The sequence below is a fragment of the Corvus cornix genome, chromosome 1A, assembly GCF_000738735.6.
Source record: "Corvus cornix cornix isolate S_Up_H32 chromosome 1A, ASM73873v5, whole genome shotgun sequence".
NCBI classification, from domain to species: domain Eukaryota; kingdom Metazoa; phylum Chordata; class Aves; order Passeriformes; family Corvidae; genus Corvus; species Corvus cornix.
Genome location: NC_047057.1, coordinates 2,346,023 through 2,372,218, shown reverse-complemented (window position 1 = coordinate 2,372,218; position 26,196 = coordinate 2,346,023). Strand labels below are relative to the sequence as shown.

General features: G+C 45.7%; 1 long non-coding RNA gene across 1 annotated transcript in view; it reads left to right on the top strand.

Annotated features, from left to right (window-relative positions):
* Window positions 1-25,635, top strand: part of LOC120411938 — a 32,460-nt gene extending 6,825 nt beyond the window's left edge. Inside the window, exons 2-4 of the long non-coding RNA XR_005604532.1 lie at window positions 1,903-2,029; window positions 22,617-22,793; window positions 25,435-25,635. This is a non-coding gene — a long non-coding RNA (uncharacterized LOC120411938). The remainder of the gene's footprint in view (window positions 1-1,902; window positions 2,030-22,616; window positions 22,794-25,434) is intronic.
* The last annotated feature ends 561 nt before the right edge of the window (window positions 25,636-26,196 follow it).

Genomic DNA, 26,196 nt, shown 5'->3' with positions numbered 1-26,196 from the left:
ACAAGGCAGGAAAGGGTCACACCTTTTGACTGCAGCATAACAGGACTTGGCTGCTGACTCCCTGATGTCTGAAGATCTTTTCAAGGTCTGACCTGTCTAGAGATTAGTAAAAAATAAGGTTTGCTCAGATCTGAGGCTGCTCTCTCCAAGTGTGCTCCATCCCCCAAAGGCAGTGGTGCTGAAATGAGAGATGCAGCTCCAGGCACATCTGGGGACACAGCTGGAGCTCTGTAGCCAAGGACAGCCCAGGGCTGGGGCAGCCAGATGAGGATGAGCAGGAGAACAGGACAGAGTTCACTGGAGCAGTTCCTAAAGCAGCCAGCTGAACAGGGTCAGAGCATTGCTCTGTTTACAGCGCTGGTTTTGACCGAAATCTGCTGAGCACTGCCACGTTCCGTATCTTGAGGGATAACACAGGCTAAGAGCATCCCCTCAGCTGGGATGGCAAGGCTGCCTGATTCTGGTGTGGGGAAAACCAGTTCAGTTATATGGATGAGAGCTGTGCTCCCTGGCCCAGGAGATGATCCCTGGCCTGTTTTATTTGGGAGCACAGCCCCAGTGTGACAATGTCTGTGCACCAGCCCTGGCAAGTCAGCAATCAGGTCACTCTGCCTGCGTGACTGCTCAGCTCAAATTACTGCTGGCTGCCCAGGGCATGCATTCCTAGAGCAAGGAGGACTTATTAAATCCTCCCAAAGCCCATGGGTACTCAGATCCATCTTCTCTGGGCACAGAAATAAATCCCTGCTCCCTCCTGCGGGTAATTACTTGCCTGCTCAGGCTCCTTGTACATGCATGTGCAGTCGTGATTTGCATGTGGCCAAGGCTGTCAGTCCTCCCTGTGACTGTGCAGGTAGAGCCAGCAGGGAAACACTGGCTGTGGCTGTCTCCAGGCTGGGTTCCAGCTTCTCCAGAGGTGGCTCCTCTCTGTTAAGGCTCAGGAACAGCCTCAGGGCAAGAGGTGATGCAGGCAAGAGGGTAGGACTGAGCAGGTGATCCCCAGCCAAGAGGTAAAAGCATCTGCAGGAATTTAAATGGGAAGGGGGATCTCAGAGGATAGAGGGGAGAAAAGAGCAGGTAAAAAAGCATGGGGAGCAACAAGACTTATTCAGCTGAGGCTGTGGCGGGATTCAGGCAGGATTCTCACATATTACCATATCTAGAACCCTGGTTAGTGGATATTTATGGTTTCTTCCTTAAACCTGAGCTAAACTAAATAAGGAATTTTAAAGGTGTGTGGATTTACCTAAACTACGTGCCCTGTGGAAAAAATTATGATTTCTACTCACCTTGTAAAGATCATGGGCTTTCTTACAAATTGTTTCTGTAGTGACCACAGCAAACCAAGAGCTGTCCCTAGAGCCAGCCCTGCAGGACCCCATCCCTGCAGGGTGCGATGGGGAAGCTGTCCTGGTTTCAGGGATTGATATCTGAAGCAGGAGGGCCCCACCAACACCTTTGCAATCTGCGTCAAGGCAGGGAGAATTGCTGTCATGTTCAAGCTGTCTTGGAGATAAACTGAGTGGGTTTATTATAAACCTCCTGTGTGACAGAAATATTGCAGAAAGCATCTCTCCTCTCTGAAGAACAGGCACACATAACTTGGTGTGGCAGTTCTTCTTTCCAGGACCTCAGGGCTGCCACAGGTCTTCCCAGTGCTCCAACCTTATCCTGGCCTGGTGGGAGATGTTCCTTGGGCAGCTTGTGGACACCCCACATTCTGCTTTTCTCTTTCCTGCTCCAAAGTGGGCTGAGGTGCTCACTGGGCTTCACCATTTCTGTTTGCTGGGCTCAGCGTGAGTGCTCACCCAGCTTCAGGACCAACAACCAATCTGTTTACTGTCCCACCACCTCCGAAATTTCCCAAGTGGAAATGACCACAAAAAACTTTCCCTGTTTCAGATATCAAGCGTGAGCCAGAAAGGATCTGCCTGGGGACAGGACGGAGAAGAACAACTGTGAAGTTTACAGGGAAAAGCATCCAAGACAAGTTGTCCCAGCTGCTCCCGCCACCCCTCTGCAGAGCCAGGTGATGTTTCTCGTGAGGTGACCCAAGCTGCAGTTTCACAGGCACTATGAACAGGCTCGCCAGGCTCCCTCCTGCTACGGCAACATATGGTGGTGGGAGGGTGATTGACTGGTACAATGTGATTTTCAATGAAATGTCTTGCAGACAGAAGAGTTCCAGGTGACTAGAAGTAAGCAATCATCGTGCCAATCTCTCAGCAAAAAAGGGTCACGCGTTGAGTACGGCAACTTGAGGGAATAAGGCAGCTTTTTATAGCGAGTAATATCTCTTCTGACAGTGCAAGTGAACTGCTTCAAACCACACTTGGCTGGGAATGTGCAAAGATGAATGGCTTTGTCTCTCAGTAAGTATTACCAGGAGCACTAGGAAGGATGAGAAATGGTCTGTAAAGTAAGCAATAGCTAAAAATCCTCTTCTTTCCTGACCTTATTGTAAAGAAACCTTTAGCAGTGCGGGGAGGAAAAAAAAGAAATGTAACGAGGTGTCCCTGAGGGGAAAGAAAAATCCACCCTACAGGGAAACCTGGAAGCTTTTAGTAAGGAGTGATAAGGATTAGGTGTGATGAGCTGGAGTATCATAGTCCACACTGGCAGCAGCCTCATCTTTCCCTCCTGTTAACCTCATGCTTTGGTGGTGGACTGAGGCTTGGCTGGGTCTGGGAGCACGGTGTGAAAGGTGTTTGTCCTTCCAGGAAGAGACAGCTGGAGACAACTGCCTAAATAAATAAAACAGGTACAGGGGGTCTTTTATCCCCCCCTTTTTTTTTTTTCAAGCCTGTTCAAGGTTACACTGAGAAACTGAAGCCACGTGGGGAAGTGACCACAGATTCCTGCAGCTTCACAGTCTAACTCATTGCTGGTCATTGTGTCTTAGCATGGTTCAGAACCAGGAGATGGGGAGGTTTTCCTGGTCTTTCATAACCTGGAGTTCAAACTAATGGTGCCTTCAGGATTTCAGGGAAGTGTTGGCTTCTTCGCAGTTCTGGGAAGACTGGAGAGAGAGGCATGTGAAAATGCTCGTTTAAATTGGGAGGGGTTTATTTCAGGGAATGATGCACTCTGCCTCGTGTCTTCCCAGGGGCGACTTTGCAAGGATTGGAAAGCATGAGAGGATCCACCTTTACTCTACAAAATGCTTTGTTCCCAGACTGGTGCCTTTCATGAAATCAGGACTGGGAGCCATGTTTCTCCACAGCATTCAGGTGCCTTGAGTGCCAAACCCATTGTTCTTCCTCAGCCCCAACACCTGCACAGTAATTAACCCCACTGAGTCCCCACCTGTAACCAGCCCTCTTTGGAAAGCCATCAACCCCTCTCCCAATAACATTTTCCTTTTGCGTGTGGGACTGTCACAAGACCTCTCCCTCGCATTAAAGTGTTTGTATTCCCAGTATTTTTGGAGCGTTTTCCAGGGGCAAGCCCTTCTAGCAGACCTAATGTACATTACTAATGTACAGAGTTTACTAATTATTGTCTTAATGCAAACTGGCTGACTCAGTCTGCTTGTAGGGGGAAAAAAATCTTTGGTGATGTTATTTTTCTGGATTAAGCAAGAGGGGAAAAAGGTGTGAGAGAGAGGAATTAGAGACACCTCCAAACAAAAGTTGTGTGTCTTGTACCGTGGCTGCCTGAGCATATGGTCTTTTATGGAATTCCAGGCCCTGTCAACTCAGAAAGCAAATGTTCCCTCTCTGCTTAGGCTGAGAGTGAGTCTGCTCATCTCTGACCCTGTCACCGAGGCATCTGGCAGGAGTGATGAACTCTCTATCTCCTTGTGTTAAACCTGAGGTTATTGGTTGTTTTGGTTCTGTTATTATTTGTTTTTCCCTCGGGGGAAGAAAGGAGCAGGGATATAACTAAAAGAAGTGATAACCAGATGTTTGGTATTTCCATTCCAGCTCAGGCTTTGCTCAGATGGAGTTTCCCCACTGATTTAATCAGGGAAACAGTCCCTTCCACCCTCATATCCAGAACCAGCTCCAGCAGTTGTGGGTCTGCTTGTTTCCTTCTCCACAAGTGCATCCCAGATGTGCCCGTGTTCTGCACACAGAGGCAGAACATCTGTGCTGGAACAAGGAAGGAGAAATGATGATGTTGTTGGGTTGTCTTGCATGCTGAGATCCTTTCAAATGTATGGGGCAAGGGGAATTTTGTGGGTCTAAATTAGGGGCTGAAGGACTAGGAAGGGCAGGAATCACTCACAGTTCTCAAACCTGATCAAGCAGATCCTTTTCCTTTTTGTCAAGACAGTGAGCATAGGACATGATGCTCTTCTTGCTCCATCCCAGTGCTTGGATGATGAGGATGATGCTGAAAGTCGTGGTCTGAAATCCAGAAATCAGGGATGTGGCAGCTGTCAGGGGGATGTGCAGAGCTGCAGTCATGAAAATTGGCACATGAAGGGTCAGCCAGAATTCATGGCTGTGCATTATTGCCTCCCACAGAGGTGTGGCCAAACTCCTTCTTGTCACTTCCACACAGGTTCCAACCGCTCTCTTTTAATCTTTCATTATCTGAGCCACACATCACCAAAACTTCCTGCAAGCTCCTGGTATTATAAATTATACAGATTATTATTATAAATTTCTACTCCACATGAACAAAGCCCGGGTGGACTTTGAAGAGTTAATGATACATTTTTCTTTGGCATAATTGATGTTTACTCCTTTTTTTAGCCTGAGATCCAAAAATACCTAGAAGGCATACGGGACTTTAGGATCTCCTTTATACCCTTAATTCCTGAAGATCATTGCAATCAAGGAGACTTTAAATCCCCAGATAAGTCTCAGAAAAGGGATGATGAATAGATAAGAAGCAGCAGTGTATTGCAATAATATTCATCCATAAATCTACCAGGGTACTTAGAGTGAAGAGCTTGCAAAATAAAAGTGAGGTGGGAGGAGGGGTGGGCATTCGGCCCAACACAAAAGTGTGAGCAGTGCCCTGTGGATGAATCTCACTTTTCTCATTAAAAACAAGCAGTCCCATGACACCAGAAGGGGAGTTCGGTTTCCAGAAGAACTGTGTGACTTCATTTGGAGTGAACCAAACACTTCTTTATCAGCCTCTCCTCTGCCCGATTGCTCCTTCTCCTCCAAACCTGTAAGATGCTTCATGATATTTGGATAAATTCAGCCAGGGTGTTTCACAGCTCTTTGAAAGGAAGATGCAGAGACAACTGAGAAATCATCCCTTAAAAAATCAGAGATTTAAGGCTGCCCTGCCTCTTTTTCACCGCCGCCCTTTAAGGGAGTTTGGAAACACGGGTTTAGGGGAGCTTAGGAACATTGGTTGTCTTCCAGGAGGGAGGAAAACAGGCAACACTCTCAAACCCAAGCACCTCACATTAAGGCATTGGGCATTTCCTTGGTCCCTCTGAAGCTCCTGGGTGGGAAATTAGGACCAGGCCTGGGGGAGCGTGTGCTGCCCATGGGGTCTGATTTTCAGAGATGCTACAGAATGGAGAACAAGAATACCTTCTTTATTTTGCCTCCTGGAGCTCTCAGACCCAGACAAAGAGATTTTGCAGCAGTAGATTTGTCTCTTGGCTGTATCTTCCTTGACTTTGTGAGGCCACTCTTTAGGGAGAAAGGCTGAGTTTCCTCGGGGATCACACAGCACTGACTACAGTGAGATGCCGTCATATTTCTCTGCTATAATCTGGGATTTCAGGCACAGGAAAAGTGGTGCCACCCTACTGTTTTGCCTGATAAAATACTGGAGTCAGAAGTCAGCTCATTGCAAAATAAATCAGTAAGGAAACCCAACAGGAGAGTTTGGCTCATTGCGATTCCATGGTTTGTTTTCCTGTCTTATATTGGAAAGCCTGGTTTTCCTAAGGGCAGAGACTTATTTGCTTCAGCAAAATCTGTAGGACACTGTGTGTATAAAGTCCAAATCAGCTCTGTCTGTCTATCCCATTAACACCTTTCTTTTCCACTGTTTTTGGTGAAACAAAAATGACCTTTCAAATCAAAGACTTCTGAAGCCTATTGCGGAAAGCTTTTACATTTCAAAATTATTTCAGCTTCATAATAAGGACTGTTTTTTCCTTCCTCAATCTTCTGCTTCCTGCTCAGCACAAGGAGTAATGTTGTCTCAACTTCCCACACCCTTTCAAAATTTTTTATTGCATTAGGTTTTTCCTTTCCAAGTCTTCCCTCAAACCCTTCCTGGTGTTGGAAACAGTTAAGTTTAAAAAAAATCCCAACCAACCAAACAAGAAAGTGAAATTAAAGTTTGCTAATTGAGAACTTCTGCAAAAATGGAGATGTTTAAAAACTTTAAGTGTTGCAAAATATAAAATTCGAGAAAGAACATGAAGAAAAGCTAAAGCAAACAAACAAAATGCTTAAATTGTTTTAAGTGGTTTTTAAGATCAGATGTTTCCCACTACCAACACTGAAAACAATGGAAAGACGTCTGAACTTTTCTTCTGGTAATTACATTCTTATCATCAATGTGGGGCACTGATAAATATTCTGGCACCGCCTTCCTGGTCTATAATGGGAAGCATTAACTCAGCATAAACTCCATCAAGTTGTCTGAATTCACCAAAACCTTCTCAATATAATCTGGAGGGACCAACTTTCCCCTGGGTAAAACCTTCATCCTTCTATTTCCCAAATTCCTGTGAATGTGTCTGCAAAGGTGGCAAAGAATCTCTTAGAAAAGTTAAGAAAACAAACTGAAACTAAAGAAGGACCCCACTGGCACTGATGGACATGTGCACTGTTACCACCCTGTAATTTATAATTTACAGGTTTCTGTGAATTTGACACGATTCTAGAACTGTTGTTGTAAGCTAGAGGGGGAGAAAATGGCTGAATCCAAACTGAAATAATTATTTGTGGGAGTCAGAAAATGAGCGTGTCAGTTGTTTGAAGAGAGTATCAGAAGCATGAAATATAGATCACCAACGCTCTGTAGCTGTGAGCGAGTTGTCCCTGCAGTGTTCTGTCAGACTGCTGCAGAATATCCTTGAAATCTTTTCTTTCCAAGAGGCAACAACAGCTTCAAACCCTTTACTGGCATGTCCAAGCTCAGGATGCAAACCTTTGCCTGAGGAAGTTGTTTCCCAGAGAGGTTGTGGATGGTCCATCTGTGGAAGTGTCCAAGACCAGGCTGGATGGGGCTTAGTGGATAGTGGGAGGTGTCCCTGCTCATGGCAGGGGGTGGGACTGGATGATCTTTGAGGTCCCTTTCAACCTAAAATATTCAGTAATTCCGTGATTCTCAGCAAGGATCAGAGGTAGGGAAGGTAGAGAAGTTGGCTTGGACTGCAGGTATGCATGGAAAGCCCAGGATATAATTTTCAACCTTTTCAATTCCTCTGTTTTTGGATTGAGAAGCAGCTCTGTCTCCTTTTCTTTAGACTCCCAGTGTGTGGGAAGCAGGTATGGGCTTGTGCCCAGGGCATGTTGACACCATCGCTCCCACTCCCAGGTCACTGAGTCACTTTAATGCTACCTGGGCAATTTCATAACATTTTGCCACCTAAATCCGTGGGATCCTTGACTTTTTCACACGGAGCTGAGAGGTGCCATTCTGGTGAGGGTTGGGCTGGAAACCAAACATGGGCAGATGAGCTTTGCTGGCCTTGTCTGGGAACACTCTCCTTAGTTCTTCTTCTGGAGGCAGAGTGATCTTCACAGCAGCTGACCTTAAAAAAGGGAGCCTTGCTGGGGAATTTTCAACTTTATTAATCACTGCAATAGCATAAATGCCATGGCCTGGTTTTCAGCAGTGATGATAGGAAGTCTCTGTAGGTGGCACTTTTCTCAGGGAAATGAGGATGCTGCCTGTTCTCTCTGTCTGTCTCTGTCCCAGGCTGCTTTCTGAAGGGTTCTTTACATGAGGATTCATTGCTCTGTGCTCAAATGAATATTTAGGTCAGGCTTCTGCTAATAAACCAGAAAGACTTTCTTGTTTCCCAGCTGTTAATTTAAAAGGTAACACCAGCAAAGACCATTGAAAGAAGACGTGAAATTTATTCCCTCAGGCTGGTTGGGAGAAATTTGGTGACTGGACTTGAGGGGGGTAAAATATTTCACACAAGAACTTAAGGGAACGGAAGAAGATTCCCAGTCACTGCATTCTTCTTTCAGACATGACCCCTGATTCAGAATGGAGAGAAGAAATTTTAACCACTGTGAGCCATGAGCTGTGAGCCTTCCTGCTGAGCCATTTAAAGAGATGCCTCTGCTGATGCCTTTTATTTCTGCAAATTCCCAACCATTCCAAAATGCTGTTTCATTTCTAGAAGATCTCTAAACCTAAAGTTATCTTCCAGTCCTTACCAGGGGGAGATGCTCTCAAGCCACAAGAGACAACCACTCCATAACCCAAACCCCAAGCCATTGATTTCTTCAAGAGTTATCACAGAAGAATCCCAGCACTTAACAGAGATTAGGAACTAATGAGGAAAAAAATATCAATCACAATGCAAGTCAAAACACGTTACTTTCATTTTCCAAAGAACTGAGAAAAAGATTAACTTTCCGGCAGAACTTTCACTTTCTTTGTGTCAAAGGAGAGCTCCTGACCCAAAAGTCTATTGACGTCTTCCTCTTTGTTGGCAAAACAGAGATCATCACTTTAGGGAGCCCGTGCCGCTGAAACGAATATAACAAATTCCCATTCAATCAAATGGAGTCTCTCCATGGCTTTGGACAGCAAACTAACTGCTGGGGCTTGATCTTAAACCTCAATAATATTTCCAAAATGAGCTTCCATGGCAGGGCTCTGTCAGCAGGGCTGCAGCTGTGGAGAGCTGGGGGCTGAGTTAATCACCAAGGAGGGATTCAAAGAGCCACCAGGAGCAGAGATTTTTGTCTCCTGGGTCGGCACAGGCGGTCTCACAGTGAGGACCCATTAGTGATGCAGCAAGACATTGCATGATAATGACTCTGAGCCCTCCTGCAAAGCTGTAAAGCACTGGTAAATGTTTGTGTGTGGCAAAATCTTGTACCTCAGAGGAGAAATTAAGGGTTTTTCTTTCTGCTTTCTGCAAAGAGAGGTGAAATGAGCTTCTGTTGCATTCAGTGGTCAAAACTGAGAAGTGGCTGTCCTGATGTGAAATCATACCTCAGATGTTGCACGTGTGAGAGGTTCTGGCAAGTTCAGGTGTGTTTGAACCAACTGAATCAAATGTGCAGAAAAGTCCTGGTTGAGACTGTGGGAGCTGCTCTTCACACACAAAGTGAAAGAGGAGCACAGCCCTAAGACTGAAGTGGAACTCAGGCAGGCAAGAAAGGTTTATAGATAAAGAGGAAAGGAAAATCACTTTGCCTTTTTTGTATTAATGGAGACCTGAGGTTCAGCTTTCTAAGCTCTTAGAGAAACCTGAAATTTGATTCTCAAAGCAGTTGAATCCATACCACCTGTGAGACAAACCCTCCTGGTCATAAATATGGAGTAATTTGAAAAACTTTCCTTCACGTGATTTGTTCAGGGACAGTGATATTTGTGCAGCATCAGACCTCATGAATTCTTTTACTTCCTTACTGAAGCGAAAGGATTCACAAGTGAAGTGACTCCTACTCCTTAGTTCTGTCCATAAACCAAAGGAGGATTCCATGAGATTTCCCATTATCATTGTCAAGTGGTCTCAGAACGGCACAGAGGTATTGGGATTGCTAATTTGCCATTGTTAAATCCACTGATGCCATAAAGATTTTTTGCCTTTTCTTTCATACCCGTTATACCTTTTTTACAACTTCTGTATTCTTAGTGCTTTTTGCCTACATGCTTGGACTTGTTTGTCAAGCTAAGAGACCAAACATTTTAGAAGCTTCGTAGCTTAGGGATCAGTGTGCCCCAGACCCCAAGGTCCTCTCCAGAACACATTCTGTAAACTAAGATAGAACCATCCAGGGGAAGGCTCCTTGGGGAGGGGGGCTCATTCAAACTTCTAATTGGGGAATCTTTGATAGATATGCTAATTAGTAAAACCTATAATGCTAACCAGATCTTTTCGGGGGGGATATATTCGGTGGGGTGCATTTCGATGCATATGACCTGGAAGTGTGCACCTAAGGATCCTTAAAATAGATACCAAGGTAAAATCCCTTTTCCCCTTCTACCCGTGTTTGACTCTTGATTTTAAGACCAGGAAAAGACATCACCACCAGCCTACTGCAAACCTATAAAGTACAAGTCTCAGAATCTGGTTGTTCTCCAGATGCACTGGTCAGGCCAGATCTGGGCTGGAATTGTCATGTTCTGTAATTAACAGCTCATTAAGGGACTGAACCCACCCAGAGAAAACCAGCTGCTCTTTCTACACCATGCTTTAACCCCAACCCTAAAGACAGTTATGGCATTAAAATTCCTTGGCTCACAAGGAGCAATGACCAGATTTTCCCTTTACACTGAGAAAAGACTTGGAAGAATGGAATTGTGTGAGACTGGCATAAACAGCATCTGATGGAGCTGAACCTCAACCCGTGATGGGTGTTTGAGGTTGACCCTTGTTGATTTGCAGGGCTGGGATGGTCTGGCTGATGGCTACCTGTCTTTATTTCCATTTATTGCATTCTTCTAGCAGAGTTGCAACTCCTTTTCCTGATGAGGAAGAATCCTGGCATAGCTCTGAGAATTTGCCCGAGTGGTTGTAAAATTTTGCATTTCCTGATGAATTTTGAAAAACCCTGTCAATCCCTGTCCTTTCCTCTTGTTTCTGATTCTCACTTCACAATAAATGCAGGATGAAACCAGAGGAAGCAGCAGCTTCTGGAGTGGCTTAGAAACCTTTAACCAAGAGGAAAGGTTAATGGAGTAGAGTTAATGCAGTGGAGTTTATTTTTAATAGAAAAGAAGAGACTTTGAGATGACTTGGCAGAAATCTTCAGCCTTAGGAAGGAAAAAGATGATAGTGGGTAGTTTTCTCTCTGATGTCATGGTTAATAAACTCAGGATATAATTTAAAGCTGAGATTATTTGGGAGATGTGCCACGTCAGGCAAAGGGAAGGAGATATAAGCAGTGGGTTTCTAATAACTCAAAACCTCCTCCACTCTTGGGTTAACAGTCCTCTGGATTCTCAGGTTTGTTTGTTATCCAGTAAAATCCACAAACACTGACCTTGGTTCTTCACATAGCTGCATTAATAAATTGTTGAAGAAAGACAACTCTGTAATTATGCCAGAGAACCTTTCTGCAGGTAGGTGAGTACTTGGTGCTCAAGATGAAACAAGGTACCACACATTAACATTTCTGTGGACATATTATGCTTTTATGCTTTCCTGTGGCTTAGATTCTTTTCCTTGGTAAATAGCAGGAATGTGGAACACCTCGAAACATGGACAGCATCAGTCGTTGGTTTGTAAACATTTACAGAGAGCTTGGATGGCAGAGACTGAATAAGCACAAAGCTTTTTCTTGACCCAGTGAATGAATTTGTAACTTCTGGAATCTTTTTTTTTTTAAATGTACCCTCCATTCAATCAATTTGCAATTCACTCCAGCCCTGACACTTCTGGCTGTTTGAGCCAGCAGTACATCTGTGTGCTGGAACCCAGTCTGCTGGGCAGCAACCATGTGAAAATTTGCTGCTTTTTGGAAGACAATTTGGGAGAATATTGGTGCCTCTTCATGGCTTGGAATGGATGAAAATCATGTCCTGTCTCAGGGACCTCATTCCCTGAGCTATCCCCCTGGAAGCTGGGTGGGAAAACCTCCCCTGAAGTGCATTAGCAGTTTCCTCAACACTTAATGTGAGCTCTGTGGGTCTGAAGTGGGGCCTGGTGGCATCACTGTGCTTCAAGCCACGCTGCTCATTAGGTAATCTCAAGAGATGACGCAAAGCTTTGGAAGCTAAATTAGCCCTTAATTAAGAGAACTTAAAGAAATGTAAGAGCTCTTAGCTGCTCTTACCACTCAAGCCATGATTAAAATGCTGCATCTAGCACTCGATAACCCTGTGCAGTGAGGTGGGTTGGTGCCAGCTGGCTGGGAAGCAGCTTTGTGGAGGAGGAGCTGGGGGTTTTGGCAGCACACGAGTCAGCAGTGCATCCTCGTGGCAAACTGTGCTCAGGGAAGTGTTCACCAGGAGGTTGAGAGAAGGGACTCCTCACCTCTGAAGCAGCAGTCGTGACACCACTTCTGGAATGCCATGTCCTGTTCTGCACTTCCCAAAACAACAAAGCCTGGAGCATTCAGGAGTGAGCCCTGCAAAGTGTCACCAAGAGGTTCAGGATCCTGGAGCACATGGTGTGGCAATGGCTGAGAGCTGGGTGTGCTCAGTATGCACAAGAGAAGGCTTGGTGGCATCATGTTGCCATCTGCAATATCCAGTGTGGCCCTGGAAGAACCAGAGGTGATGCACATGGGAAACTCTTATTGGATGTAATGGCAAAACAAAGTCACCCTGTGACTGTTGAATCACTGAAATGGGCTTCCCAGAGAGGTTGTTGGCTCCCCATCCTTGGAGACATTCAAAACTCAGGTAGACAAGCTCTGAGCAATCTGATCTATTTGGCCCTGCTTGAGCATGGGCTCTTTTCCAGCCTGTTTATATTATATTATATTATATTATATTATATTATATTATATTATATTATTCTTTAAAATCGACTGCTGTCTCATGTAGCATATTTCTCTGTTTATCAGCTGACAGCTCTCCGGTGAGGTTATCCTAACCTGCATCAGGGAAATTGAATGGACTTAATCAGTATATCTTTACTAAAAATGTATTTTTGTCTGCAACAAGCCAAGCAATGAGAGAATTGATTCTTCCCAGAGAGGTTGTAACCTTCAGCAGAGTGTGAATAAAGAAAATCTGGGGGAAGCGATCTCTGGATCTAGAAGACAACTGCTCTCGATAGACTCGGATATTTAATTTTTTTTCACTCTCTTAAATCAGGCCAGCTCTTGCCTGGGGCTCTTTTTGAGTCGTAGCATACAAATTGCTTTGGGGGCAACCATACCATGGAATTTCTGTCATGAGGAACACACGGAATGATAATAAAGGCAGTGACTGGAGGCAGGGAGATTTTGAGTCCGTGGCTCCCAGGCTTCGAGCAGGGTCTCCAAGCTTGCAGCAGCCTGGCACTGCAGAAGGAGCAGACAGACACTGAGCTATCAGATTGAAAACTGTGCTGTTCCATGAGTGATACGAGCATAAGATGGGCTGTGGAGGGTCAGACAAAGCTTCCTGCCTCCAGAAATGGCTAACAGCAGATGCCTGGGGCACAGTGCAAGCATGCAGCAGCACGGAGCGATGCCTCTCCAATATGTTCTGCATGTCTCCAGCAGGTGGATTAAGGGGTTTGAGAATTGCTGTAATCTTTGTCTTTAGAAGCCCTTGATTTGACTTCTCCTCTGTGAGTTGCTTTTTGCAGTTCCTGGGAGTACCTGGGCTTTGCTACAGGCCATGTGGATGACCTTTGCTTCTGGTCAGCCCCAAAATGCCACAGGACAATGCTGTGGAGTTCACGAATCTTTACCTTCTCTTCATCTTCTTCATGCTGATCCAGCAATACTCAGGAGGTTGTATTTACTGGAGTTTGATCCAAGCACCAAGCTGGAGATTGTGGAATCACAGAATGGTTTGGGTTGGGAGGGACTTTGGAGATCATCTCGTTCCAATTCCAGTTCCAAGAGACACCTTCCACTACCCCAGGTTGTTCCAAGCCCCGTCCAACCTGGCCTTGGACACTTCCAGGGATGTAGCATGAATGTTCTTGAGGGTTCATGGAGGTTCCATGGTTCATGAAGGTCCACCTGAGGTTGCTCCTGAGGCCAGCAAGGAGGCTGGAAGGTGCCTTCAACCCCATTTCGAGCTATGGCACAGCCTGGGGGCTGAGAAAAATTTTAAATCACGGAGGGAACAAGTGAAAGTGACCTGTCAAGAGTTGCTAAAATTTGGGCTGACATCAGCGCTTCTGGAGCTAAGATACCATCCTCTAGGGAGAGGAAAATACGGAAGGCAAGGCTGAGAGAGGTCTTGGAAGCTGGACCTGACTTCACTGCAGTGAATAGGCCACTGCCACTGTTGTGGTTATTCCTCTCAACATTTTTTTTTTGCCCCTGCTGCTGTTTAAAATGATGGGAAAGGGACTTGCCAGCTCCTGTTCCCAGTGTGAATGCACTTGCTGTCTTATTCCGTGTTTCCAGAGCAAGTGCATAATGATGGACCAGGGTTCAGCTCACTGAGAGTTTGTTACGGAGTTGGAGCCATTATTATGAAATTACCAAATAAAACATACATTTTCATTCCCATTGGTAATAAAAATTATCGAAGTACCTCTCCTGGGACAATTATAATGAGATAATGCAGAACTCCTGACTGATTCCAGGGGCTGTAAAAAAAAATAAAATCAAAGAGCATTCAACAAGACATTAGTATATGCCTTGGCTCCAATCACTTCCCTGTCTCATGGGGTAATGAAGTTATCAAATTAGTTTTAAAAAGGTGAAACTTCCATTTTTCAGCCCATCTGACAGGTTCTCCCCTGAATAATGTGATTACAATGAGGTGCACAGGACAGCATGGGCCTTTATTGCTTTTGGTCTAGACACTACAGGACATTAAGAAATTTTGCCCTCTTGTCTCCACGGTGTAGTGTTTATACTCAGAGTGTCCAGGCCAATCAAGTGATAAAGAACAGGGGTTTAGGTTTTAGGGGTATTTTTTTCCCTTCTGCACACCCCAAACATAAATACAACCGTATGTTCCAGCCTGCATTTGCAGAAATGAAGCATAAATGGCCTACTGGGTTATATAGCTCATCTGTTTCCCATTACTGCTCTGCAGCAAATTACATTCTTTCCAAAGAGCGATGCCGGCATGGACAGCCTAACAGCCTCCTTTCCCGGGGATCCAGGATGGAGGTCATGAAACATATTCAGTGCTGCTCTAACAGCCAGTTTGTCAGCCTGGCATGAGCAGAAACCCTGCCCTGAGATGCTCTGGTGGCATTGGAGAGAGCAAAACGCTCTGAGAAGATGCTTCAACCATCTCTGGAACAGCTCCCTGCCTTTATTGAGCATTGAGAGTTAACAGGACACCAGCGCTCCTGATTCAGGCACTCCAGTCACGTTCCAAAGGCAGGGCTTTGCCCCAGGGCTGAAGCCTCCCACAGTGTTGAGTAAGAGGAATATTTTTCATTTTTCAAGCTTTGCCGTCTCTCCATTTGCTGGGAAGTGAACCCCAAACTTTCAGGAGCAAGAGCATCATCTCCTGCGGTTCCCAACTGAACGGCTCAGTGACCTCCGCGAGAGCAGGAGCACATCCTGCATCCTGCACAGGTCAGGCTCAGCGGGGAGTGATTTACATACCCCTGGAGCAGCGAACAGAGGCACTCGGAGCCCCTTTCGGGAGCAGGGATGGTCCCACTGCCTGGCCCGAGCCGGCTGGGATAGCCCAAGTAACACCCCTCTCTGAAAAATGGAAATGGGCAGCAAAGCTGAGCAGCCTCTGCGTCCTCCCGAACGACCTGTCAATACATCAGCGCTGGGCACCCCCCCGCCGTGACTCCAGCCACAGAGCTGTCTAATTTCCTTTGTAAAAGAGCCCCACAGGCAACAAATGCACACGCAGAGCAACTTCTGTATTTACCTTGACACTACATGAGTCACAGCGCTCGCCTCTTGCCGAGCAGCCGTATACATTATCGTCACTTTGGCATCTTGGTTGCTGCTCTCTCCTATTCTCCTTCTGTTCAGCAGAGCAGAGAGGTTGTTTAGGGTCCCCCCCAGCCCCCTCATGCCTGCACTGCTTCCCTGAAAACCATTACCCAGAATTCCAGCTTTCCTTGAAGCAGCTCTGAACAAGCTGTGCTGTGTTTTCCCCCTCCAGGCTTGCTTTTTTTTTTTTTTTTTTTTTTTTTTTTTTTTTTTTTTTTTTTTTTCCTTTTCCTTTTAGCAATTCTTGCAGGAAGGAGTAATTTATCCAGAATTAAAACATCTGGTTATCGTGCTCCCCGGGTAAGTCAGCATTGAAATAAGAGGGAAACAAAGTGCCTGGCTGTCTCCATCATGGGAGAGGAGGAACATGACCCGTGTCTCCATAGAGCCACAAGGTGACAGCTGACTGTGGAGCTCTGTGGAGTGGCCAGGCTTTGGGAGCAGAGGCAGGAGACACACACACACAGCTTGCTGAGGCTAAAAGTAGAAGGAGAAAGTGATAATTTTTTTGAATCTTGCATTTCTTAAGGATCACCCAGTTGCACCCCTGCCATGGGCAGGGACACCTTCCACTATCCCAGGTTGCTCCAAAACCCATCCAACCTGGCCTTGGACACTTCCAGGGATCCAGGGGCAGCTTCTCTGGGAACCCTGTGCCAGAGCTGCACCACCCTCACAGTAAAGACTTTTATTCCTAATATCCAATCTAAACCAACTCTTGTTCATTTTGAAGCTTCTCCCCCTTGTTCTGTCACTCCAGGCTCTTGTAAATAGTCTCTCTCCATCCTTCTTGTCAACTTGTTTCTCTTCTCCAGGCTGAACAAACCCAATTCTCTCAGTCTAATTCTGTAATTCAGCTGCATGGACAGAGTACCTGGAGAAGTGCCGAGATGCTGATGGGGGGTGGACTTTACAGTGAAATCACCTTTCCAAGTCTCCCCAGATTCTGTTTCTCCCCTTTGCTCAGGAACCCAGACATGGGAGAAGCCAGCACTGCCTCATTCTCCTTCTCTGAGGATTTCCCAGCTTCAGTCAGGTGGGGCAGGAAGAACCACCACTTCCCAGTGAAAACAGTTCCTTTTGCACCAATTTTCCTTTGCAGGTGATGACCAATTCTCCCCATGACTTCGCACAAATACTGCCACTATTGCAGAGGGGCCTCTCCAGAAGGATTAAGAGGAAAAGCCATGTCCTGGGAGCCGGGGCAGAGGAATTAGGGCAGCTCTGGTGAATGTGTGATTTCCATTAATTGTTAATGCAAACCTTTGAAACTATCACTGTTGTGAGCGGTGCAGGATGCTCGTATCACCCAGGAATGGCTTTTGTTATGGATACAACAGCCATCCCGAAAGGCAGCCATGAGGAAAGGCAGAGATTCAGTGATGACACGCACAGGTGACAACACCCCTGGATTTGGGAGTTGCTGTGCTGTCAATGGCTGTGGGGACAGTGGGTCTCCTGGGACCACCATCAGCCAAGTCCTGAGCTTTCCCTGTGCTCCATCTGGATTTCCTGGTGCTCTGCTCTCTCTTTTGAGAGCTCTCATGCTTTTCCTAACATCACAAGTAAGCATTGCTCTGACCCCAAAACCTGTGTCCATCCCATGAGGTTCCAGTACTGCAGAGCACTGGGAGCCAGTCTGGACCAGGAACCTGTCCCAAGCAAGACATGTTTTCTGATAAATGATACAGAACTGCTGGAATTTGAGCTCTGTATAGAAGGTGAAGTATTTCAGGTCTTGAAATGGTGCTGCCTTCAATAACATCTTGAGTGTGGATGGTTGTGACAAAGCTCCAGCAGCTCCTTCTTCTGGCACTGCGTGGTGTCTTTGTCAGGGACAAAGCAGGATGGCACAGCAGAGACATAAATTTACAAATACTACGGTGTGATGTCAAGTGAGGGGGTGTGTCCAGAGGGGAGCTCAGCTCCTCCACCTGAAATCCAAGGATGTGCCTGTTGGATGTGTTTGGTACAGACTGGGATGGTGCTGCCGCATCTGGTGCTGGCCTGTGGAGTAACCTTGAGCAAGTCACTTCACCCCTCCACTCCTTCCCTCTCCTCCCAGCTTTGCTCTGATTAGTTAGGGAAGGAACTTTCCATTCCAGAATGTGCACCCAGTGTTTATCACGCCGGCGCATCCTCAGGCTACCGCGTACAAATAATGAAGAGCAATAATAACTGCTTGCCAATCAGCACAGGATCAGGTTGGCTGTTTCCAAATCAGTTGGAAATTGTTCTTCTCTTGCTTTGAATAATGTGATGGGAATATGTAAGAAGAAGTCTTGTTTCTTTTTTTTTTTTTAATTTTGTTTTTTTGGCTAGCAGCTAGAACACCCTTTATCAGCATTCCAAAATATGATTAATGCTAATCTTGACCTTTCCAATATTCCATGCCAGGAAGTTGATGAGGCTTCTGTGTTGTAAAGAATCAAACAGAAGGTGTTTCTATCCACAATGAAGTGTTCTTTATTAATGAATGATTTGCTTACCAGGAAATCCAACAATTCCTTTGCACTGTCTTTTTTTCTTACAAACCTGAGGGAGTTTAATCATTTGGAGTGGATTGGAAGCATAAATATATTTATGAATTCCTCATCTCTTTCCCCCCTTTCTCTAAAGTCAGAACACGAAGTCTATTAGCTTATTACTTTAGGTCAGAGATTTTTTTTTTTTCTTTACCCTTCCACGGAAAACACCTGGGTTATCAAGGAAATGAATGTATCAGATCAATCACCATTGTGATATCTGGTGTCAGCTGTTTCTGAGACTCCCCACAACAAGCAGAGTACATCTGCAAAATGTGAAGCAGTAAAGGCTGTAGTTGTCCAGCTTCCAAAAAGGAAAATGTAGAATAGTTTTCTAGACTTGAGTCAGGTGTAGGGATCTGAACCTGGACCCTGCAGCATGGTGACAAACTTCCCATTATCTTCTTCTGTGAGTAAAGCAGAAAATCCTAAACAACTTCCCAGACTCTCATAAATGACATGAAAATGCTTCAGCCATTGCTCTGAAAACCTGCCAGAACCTGAGGTTTTGTCAGGTCCTTCCAGAAGTTTCAAGTCCAAGGTCAGGGAACAGTGGAATGAAGATTATGGAGGGCAAAGTGCTTAATAGCCAGAAATTGAGGGATCATTGGATATTTTGCCTAATTAATTCACAAATGCAGCATATTAAGGTGACCAAAATCTTCTGCTACCAAAAGGGTCACATGGATTCATTAAGTTCTTTGAGAGTCACAGATAGGGGGTATGAAAGAACTGTAAAATATATTTCTTATTTGTCATTATTCGTAATTCAGGCCACTTATCTGCAATCACATTTCTCCTGACTACTTGTGTTCCCTGTGATGGGGATGTCTCAGGCCATTAGTGCCTAACCCTCTGAATAATTAGGCTGTGAAAATCTAATGGCAGGATTTATTATTTTTATTATTATTTGCTACTTTCCACTCTGTTGTGATAATTCCATTTGGTGTTGGTCTGTTTTCATGGAGAACAATGCTCATTCATATAAAATCTTTTTTTTTGTTGTTGTTCAAAATGCCTTTCATCATGTGATTTAACAGACCATGAAACATCTGAACGTTGGTTTTCAGATTTTCAACCCAGTGCCAATATTTTGATGACATTAATACGTTCCTTGCATCACCCCTGGAATACTTATATGAAGTCACCCTATTATCTTCTCCTTTTTCAGCTGTCCTTTGTGTCCTTTCCTCATGGTCCTCCTGTGATGCATAACAATTTCTGTGCTAGGGGTTTCACTGACGGCCTTCTTCCACCCTAAATGTCACTCTTGGACACACCTATGGTGAGAATTCCTACTGGTTCCACGAGAAACTCCTGGCTCCACCCCACCCTGCATAAAGATGCTGATTTTTCTGTCTGATTTACTTGTCCTCAGTGACCATCAGCTGGCCAGGACTCTCACAGCCTCCTGCAGTCCTTTGCATTTCATTTAAAACCAGATTTATTTCACCAGGCCCTGCTGCATGTCACCCTCAGCATCCCATGGGACAGGTGATGAGGAGAGCAGGGGGTTCCTGCTCAGGGAACAAATCCTACTGTGGGACTCTCTTACAGCTGTCAACGTGGGCAGTGCTGCAGTCATGGAATCATGGAATCGTGGAATGGTTTGGGTTGGGAGGGACCTCAAAAGTCATCTCCTCCCACCCCCTGCCGTGGGCAGGGACATATTCCACCATCCCAGGCTGCTCCAAGGCCTGTCCAACCTGGCCAGGGCCTCACCACCCTCCCAGGGAAGAGTTTCTTCCTAATATCTAATCTGAATCTCTCCTCTTTTAGCTTAAAACCATTTCCCCTTCTCCTATCACTGAGGAAAAAGTCACTCTACCTCTGTTTTACAAGCCATCTTAAAGTACTGGAAGGATGAAATGAGCTCTCCTCCTCTCCTCTCCTCTCCTCTCCTCTCCTCTCCTCTCCTCTCCTCTCCTCTCCTCTCCTCTCCTCTCCTCTCCTCTCCTCTCCTCTCCTCTCCCATCCCATTCCCCCTGACAAACACTAAAGGATTTGAAGACCAGATTTGCTCTGTCTCTACACCTTAATTTTAAAACCAGTCCCTTGCATTTTCCATTCCCCTCACGAATCCCTGACTCTGTTGCTTTCTGCATTCCCTGCACTCGAGCAAACTCTGCTCATTTATCTGCAACTTGCTGAAAAAACTCTTTTTTTTTCCCCCACCACAAAAAGCTGTTGTCAAAAACTTCAAATCATCTCATCCATCAAGTGCCATGTGCAGGGGACGAGTGTGTGACATGTCCAGCTGACAGATCCATGTTCCTGCTGAGGTAGCTCCAAGGTTAGCTGGGCTCCTTGGGGTTTGTCTGGACCAATACTGAGCACAGACACAAACCACACGCTCCCCCAGGGCATTTCCACACTTCCCTTTTTCTTAATGTGGGGAACTAAATTATGGGCACAGCAAAAATGCTTTGGTAGCTGTGAAAAAAAAAAAAAAAAAAGGCCATTTCACCAGAGCTCTTGCCCTGAAGCAACTTTGAAACCCTCACCCTGGGATTTGTGAGGGAAATGCATTCCTTCTGACAGCCCAGTCCATGCCTCAATACCTTCTCCTCACCCCATTTGTTGTATGAATTTATTTCTCCCCACAAAAGAAGGTTGAAACAGCTGGGCTCTCTTTGCTTTCCTGTTTTTGCGTGTTCTGCTGGCTCATCTGAGAGCTAAATCATTGCTTTTTTGAGCCAGTTTTGCCTGTGAGAGTCTAAGTGCCTCTATTTTGGGAGGCGAATGTGTCGGTGGGAGGAGGGGACACCACATTTTCCATGGGCTGTTCTGCCTCGAAAGCCAAGAGGTGAAACCAGAATTCATTCCCAAAGCTGCCACTGGTTTGTCAGACTGCCTTGGCAAAGCCACTTCACCTCCTGGAATCTCCTGGGATGCTGATGCTCCATGCTGGCAGACAGGGAAGGATCTGCTGGTGAAGGTCTGAGGGGACTGGGAGCCAACACAGCCTCGAGCATGGAGCTCTCACATGGCAGATTTAGCATCTTTCATGGCCTTGTCCCATCTGTGCCGACAGCTGGGGCTGGGAGGAGCTGGAATGTATTTCCCTGCAGAGCTGTGGCTCTTCTTGGAAGAAGCAGAAGCAGGGAATGGTGGTTGTGGCAGTTGGAGAGGTTAATCCCCACAAATCTCTTTTAACTCTGCTGATGTGCTTCCTAGAGGAGAGAACTTAAAGGATGCCCCTGGATCCCTAGAAGTGTCCAAGGCCAGGCTAGACAGGGCTTGGAGCAACCTGGGATAGTGGAAGGTGTCCCTACCCATGGCAGGGGGTTGGAATGAGATGATCTTTAAGGTCCCTTCCAACCCAAACCATTCTGTGATTCCATACCAAAATTGCAATGATGTGCACACCTCCCTGAGCTTTGTGAGTGGCACCTCAAAAATTAGGATGTGCCCAAATCACCTTGGAAAGAAAATTACCTCTGCCCCAGTTAAAAGCAGCCCATTCTGCCATCCTGTGCCCTGACTCCTCCAGCAGAGACAGATTTCATTCCACATTTCTCTCTGTGGCCATTTGCTGTGCCAAGAAAATGGGAGTGGTTAATGGCCAGGAGAGATGGGAACTTCAGGTGGGTTTCAGGGAAGAGCTGTGTAATTTCCAAACTCATTTAACACCATGGAAACACAGGCTGAATATCTTGACTTTCAATGTCATTTTGAGCAATCTACAGAGCACAGTTTTCTCCTTCAAGGCACTGAGCCTTTTTTAGAGGATGTAATTCCACAATGAAGAGCAGAGTCAGGAGGGTGGAGCTGGCCATGAGCAGAATCTGAGTGAAAAGAGGCTGGGCTGGAGGTGGAAGTTGAACTTCCAGGGCTGAACTCACAAGCTGTGAGCACAGGGTGGTAAATAAGGAGGTGGCTGAGCATCAAGGATGCTCAGGAAAGGAAGGTAAGGTTTGCTGACATCTTTCCTGACTCATCTCTAACAAGATCCTGCTTCCATAAGCTGCACCCATAGCTGATGCCTATAAATACAACTCCAGAATGAGGCAGGCTCCCACAATAAATGAAGGAAAAAGCCATGTGGGAGACTTTCTCTCTTTGACTTTCTCATTTCTGAGTAATCATTTGGCCATGCTTCATTGGGACAGAAGTTGTATCTTTATTACTCCTTATTATATCTTTATTTTTAGCCCTCATCACTTTTTGGAAATGGGCACAGCTGTTGTGTCCTTGTGGGATGATCTTAACACCAAAAGCATTGTCCAGGTCAGTCCCATTTTCCTTGGAAAAATGTAATTCTCCATCTAATTTTGTCTCCCTCTCAGTCTCCCAATCTGTTTGTTTAAACCATAATCATTGATTTGGAAGAGGTTATGTAGGTTTTTATTTAATTTTGGAATCACACCATTCTAAAAAAAATTAGTAGGCTGGGATTTTTAAAATTATGTTTTTTCATTCTCATTTCCTCTAGCTATTTGCTTTGAACTGGCCGGGCCTGGAGAATTTCAGCCGAAAGGTGATGAAAAATGAAAGCAGAAATGTAATACTGAAATGTTTAAATAATGTCAACCACAGCTGTCACCAGTTGTTCTCTGGGGAAGCAGTGAAGAGGGGGGCCCTGTCAAACAACCTGACTGTACTTTATGGGGTAAGAGATGCATTTTGGAGACTTCTGAGTCTGTGGAAGTTTTATCAGTTTGATTTTGGAGAGCTCACGGATGCAACAATGTTTGTTTTTTTTTTTTAAATGAATGATTTTTTCCTGGGAAACATGTTTATATTTTCACCTCTTCCTGCTGCAAATGTGTAATAAGTGGGAAGCAGTCTGCTGGGGGTCCTGTTCTTTCTTTGCTCTCATTCAAATTTTGTTGAAACCCTCCTACCCTGCTGAAAATGGCCTCTTTCCTCTCAAGAACATTCCCAAACATACGGCACTTTCAGCACAGACTGCGGAAAAAAATGAAAGCGTGCCTCACATTTCAAGAATATTTAGTTTTATTGCCCAAATCTCATTCTGCTCCAGGAAATGCAATTCCCATGTTTGCCCTTTCCCTCACCAGCTCGCCCGTGGTCCCGTCTGCAGCATCTGCTCTGCCAATCCTCCCACCAGGATGACTTGCCTGCGCTCCACAAACTTCTTCCTCGGGGATTATTTATTTTCAGCGCTGATCTAAAGCTCTCTGGAAAGGATGGGAAGATTGGAGGGACTTTGGAGCAAGGAATGACTCTTCAAAGCGCTGTAGGAAGCAGTTTGCAGGACAGAAGCTGTTTTTTGGGAGCACCCGCCCTTGCAGGCGTTGCTCACATCCATTCCAGCCCCTTGAGGGAGCCGTCCTGGCAGGAAGAAGAGATAACAGAATCAGACCCAATGGTTTATTTGGCATGAACTGATTTTGTTGCACGAGCTGAATGCCAGGAGAGGGAGGAAAGGGCACGTTGCAGCACCTTGTGCCTGCAGAAGCAAACCTGAAGTATTCCCACATGCTCTAGATACAAGATTCCCCTCTCCATCTGCTTCGAGAGCTGAATTGATGCTGTCCCCGGTGACTTCATTCCCAAAAAAGCAGTGGGTTGCTTCTGCCACAAGTCATGTGGACAGGAGAGGGCTGGGAGGAGGAGAAGGAGGGGTTTTACGTCATGAAGATAACAAAATCATGCCCGTAGTGTGCTGTGATTTATTGCTCTCACTAGTCTCATGGCCTCAATAACTTTGGTATCCTTGCACAGCTTCTGCTCTGGATTCTTGAGTCTTACCCTGTTTTGTGCTGCTGCAGCAACTCAGCCCTTCACAGCCTCCAGGAGAAGTCAAGAGGGGTCTCATGTCTGAGGTTTACTCCACAGTTTCAACGTCCCCAAGTTATTTGCAGCATCCTCCATCATCTGGTGTCCTGGGGAGGGCTGGCCAGGTGTGGATTTGAGTTACAAAATCGTGTCTGTGCTCCGATACCAGCACTGAGAGCAGCCAACAGAGCCAGCTGTGGGTTTGGAGGCGTGGGAGCAAGCAGAGGGAGCAGGGAAGGGTGGCATCACCAGGATGTCATCCTCAGGATGCAGCAGGAATCACCAGGATGCCTGCCCCAAACTCCTGAGGCAGTGGTGCTTTTCTCTAAGCCTTTTTTCGGCATCTTTTGCTCAGTTTATTGCCCAGGGAAATCCTGACTTTCCCAGAGTCTTGCAATCCCATTCCCACCCAGGCTTAAAGCTCTGGGACACCTCTTTCTTCTCAGTCCCAGTCACCACAGAGCTCAAGAGCTGCAAAAGGATGGGTCAGGGAGATTATTTTGCTTTAAAAAACCTCATTTTATCTCAGCTTTTTCTTGCAGGGAAGGATCCACAGTTGTGCCAACAGGGAATTTCTGCTCCAGGAGAGCCAGCAGTCTCACAAACCCACTCAGCTGTGATGATGGAGATTCAGGGCATGAACCAGTAGAACCCTTTGGTAATTCCTGCAGAAATGAAGAGTTCTAGCTGGAGACCAATCCCCAGGACATTCTTTCTAGGATGGAAAAATTTCTTTGCTCTGTAACTGGCACAGCAGGGACATAACATTCGGCTTTGCAAACGCCAGGAGAACACTGGTGGGGGGAAGGAGAGCTTTTCTCTCACCTGCATTTCAGGAACAAAACTTGAAGAGTCTGAATTCATCCCTACATAAAATATTTTGAATTCCTGCAGAATTTAAAATAGCTTTCCAACCAGCTGTACCAAATCACAGGCTGGCTGAGGTTGGAAGGGGCCTCTGGAAGTCACCTGGTCCAACCTCCCTGCTCATATGTGGCCACCCAGAGCCAGCTGCACAGAACCATGACCAGACATCTTCTGATCATCTCCAGAGATGGAGATTCCAGAGATTCCACATTCCCAGTTCCATTTCAGGGAAAGAAAGACTCAAGCCTTGCAGTTCACTCTGAAAGATCCTCAGCCCTGTCAGCTGTTTGTGGATGCAGGGCTTGACACTGCACAGGTCTTTAATTCCAAAGGTGTGAAATATTGCCTCGGGTCAATTTGGAAAGCATTTTTCTTCTAGAATTCAGCCTTGAAACACACAAATCTCATCAACAAGAAGCAGAATGAATCTTTAAAATTGGCCAGCGTGTAGGACCTGCTGCCTTAAATTCTCTTTTAACCTTTGCAGTTCTTCTGTTCTTTAAATTGCTGCTACAGCTACTTAATTTCCCTCCCCAACATTTTGGTTGTTTATTGTTATTGCTATTGCTATTGTTGTCATTGTTGTTATTATTATTGTTATTGTTATTGTTATTATTATCTTGTTTCTTTTCCTGTCACAGGACTGCAGAAGCCCTGGTGATGCCATGGCCATGTCACAGGAGGCAGCAGCTTCCTACAAGGACACTGACCTAAGGATAAGGAAACAGCTCCTGTTCATATCCCACCATGGTCCTACAGGCATCTGGAAGCTCCCCACAACCACCAGTGGAGATCTTCATCCCCCCCCTTAACTGTGTGTGAAACTTATGACAGAATCAGAAAGTCACAAAAATAAAAAAATTCTTGAAATTCTGATTCACGAGTCCCTTAAATAGTTCTTGTGCTTTGTGTTGTGGTTTTTTTGAGGGAAATCTTTGGGGGATTTTCATTTTTGTCCTTGTTTTCTTATTATATTTACCATGGAAACAGGAAATCATGGAATGGTTTGGGTTGGAAGGGACCTTAAAGATCATCTCATTCCAACCCCTGCCATGGGCAGGGACACCTTCCACTATCCCAGGTTGCTCCAAGCCCCATCCAACCTGGCCTTGGACACTTCCAGGGATCCAGGGGCAGCCCCAGCTTCTCTGATCAACCTATGCCAGGGCCTCCACACCCTCACAGGGAAGAATTTCTTTCTAATATCCGATTTATGTATCTTTATCTTTTTAAACAAAGCATTACTACAGTAGGTACTTACAGGGACAGTTCTCACCCCCTTCCCAGATGCTCCCACCACTGCCCTGGCCCCTTCCTTGTTCCAGGGTAAACATTCAAGCAGCCACAGGGAGTCTGATCAAAACCAAATCCACCTTAAAAAAAACCTCTTGTCCTTTCCCCCT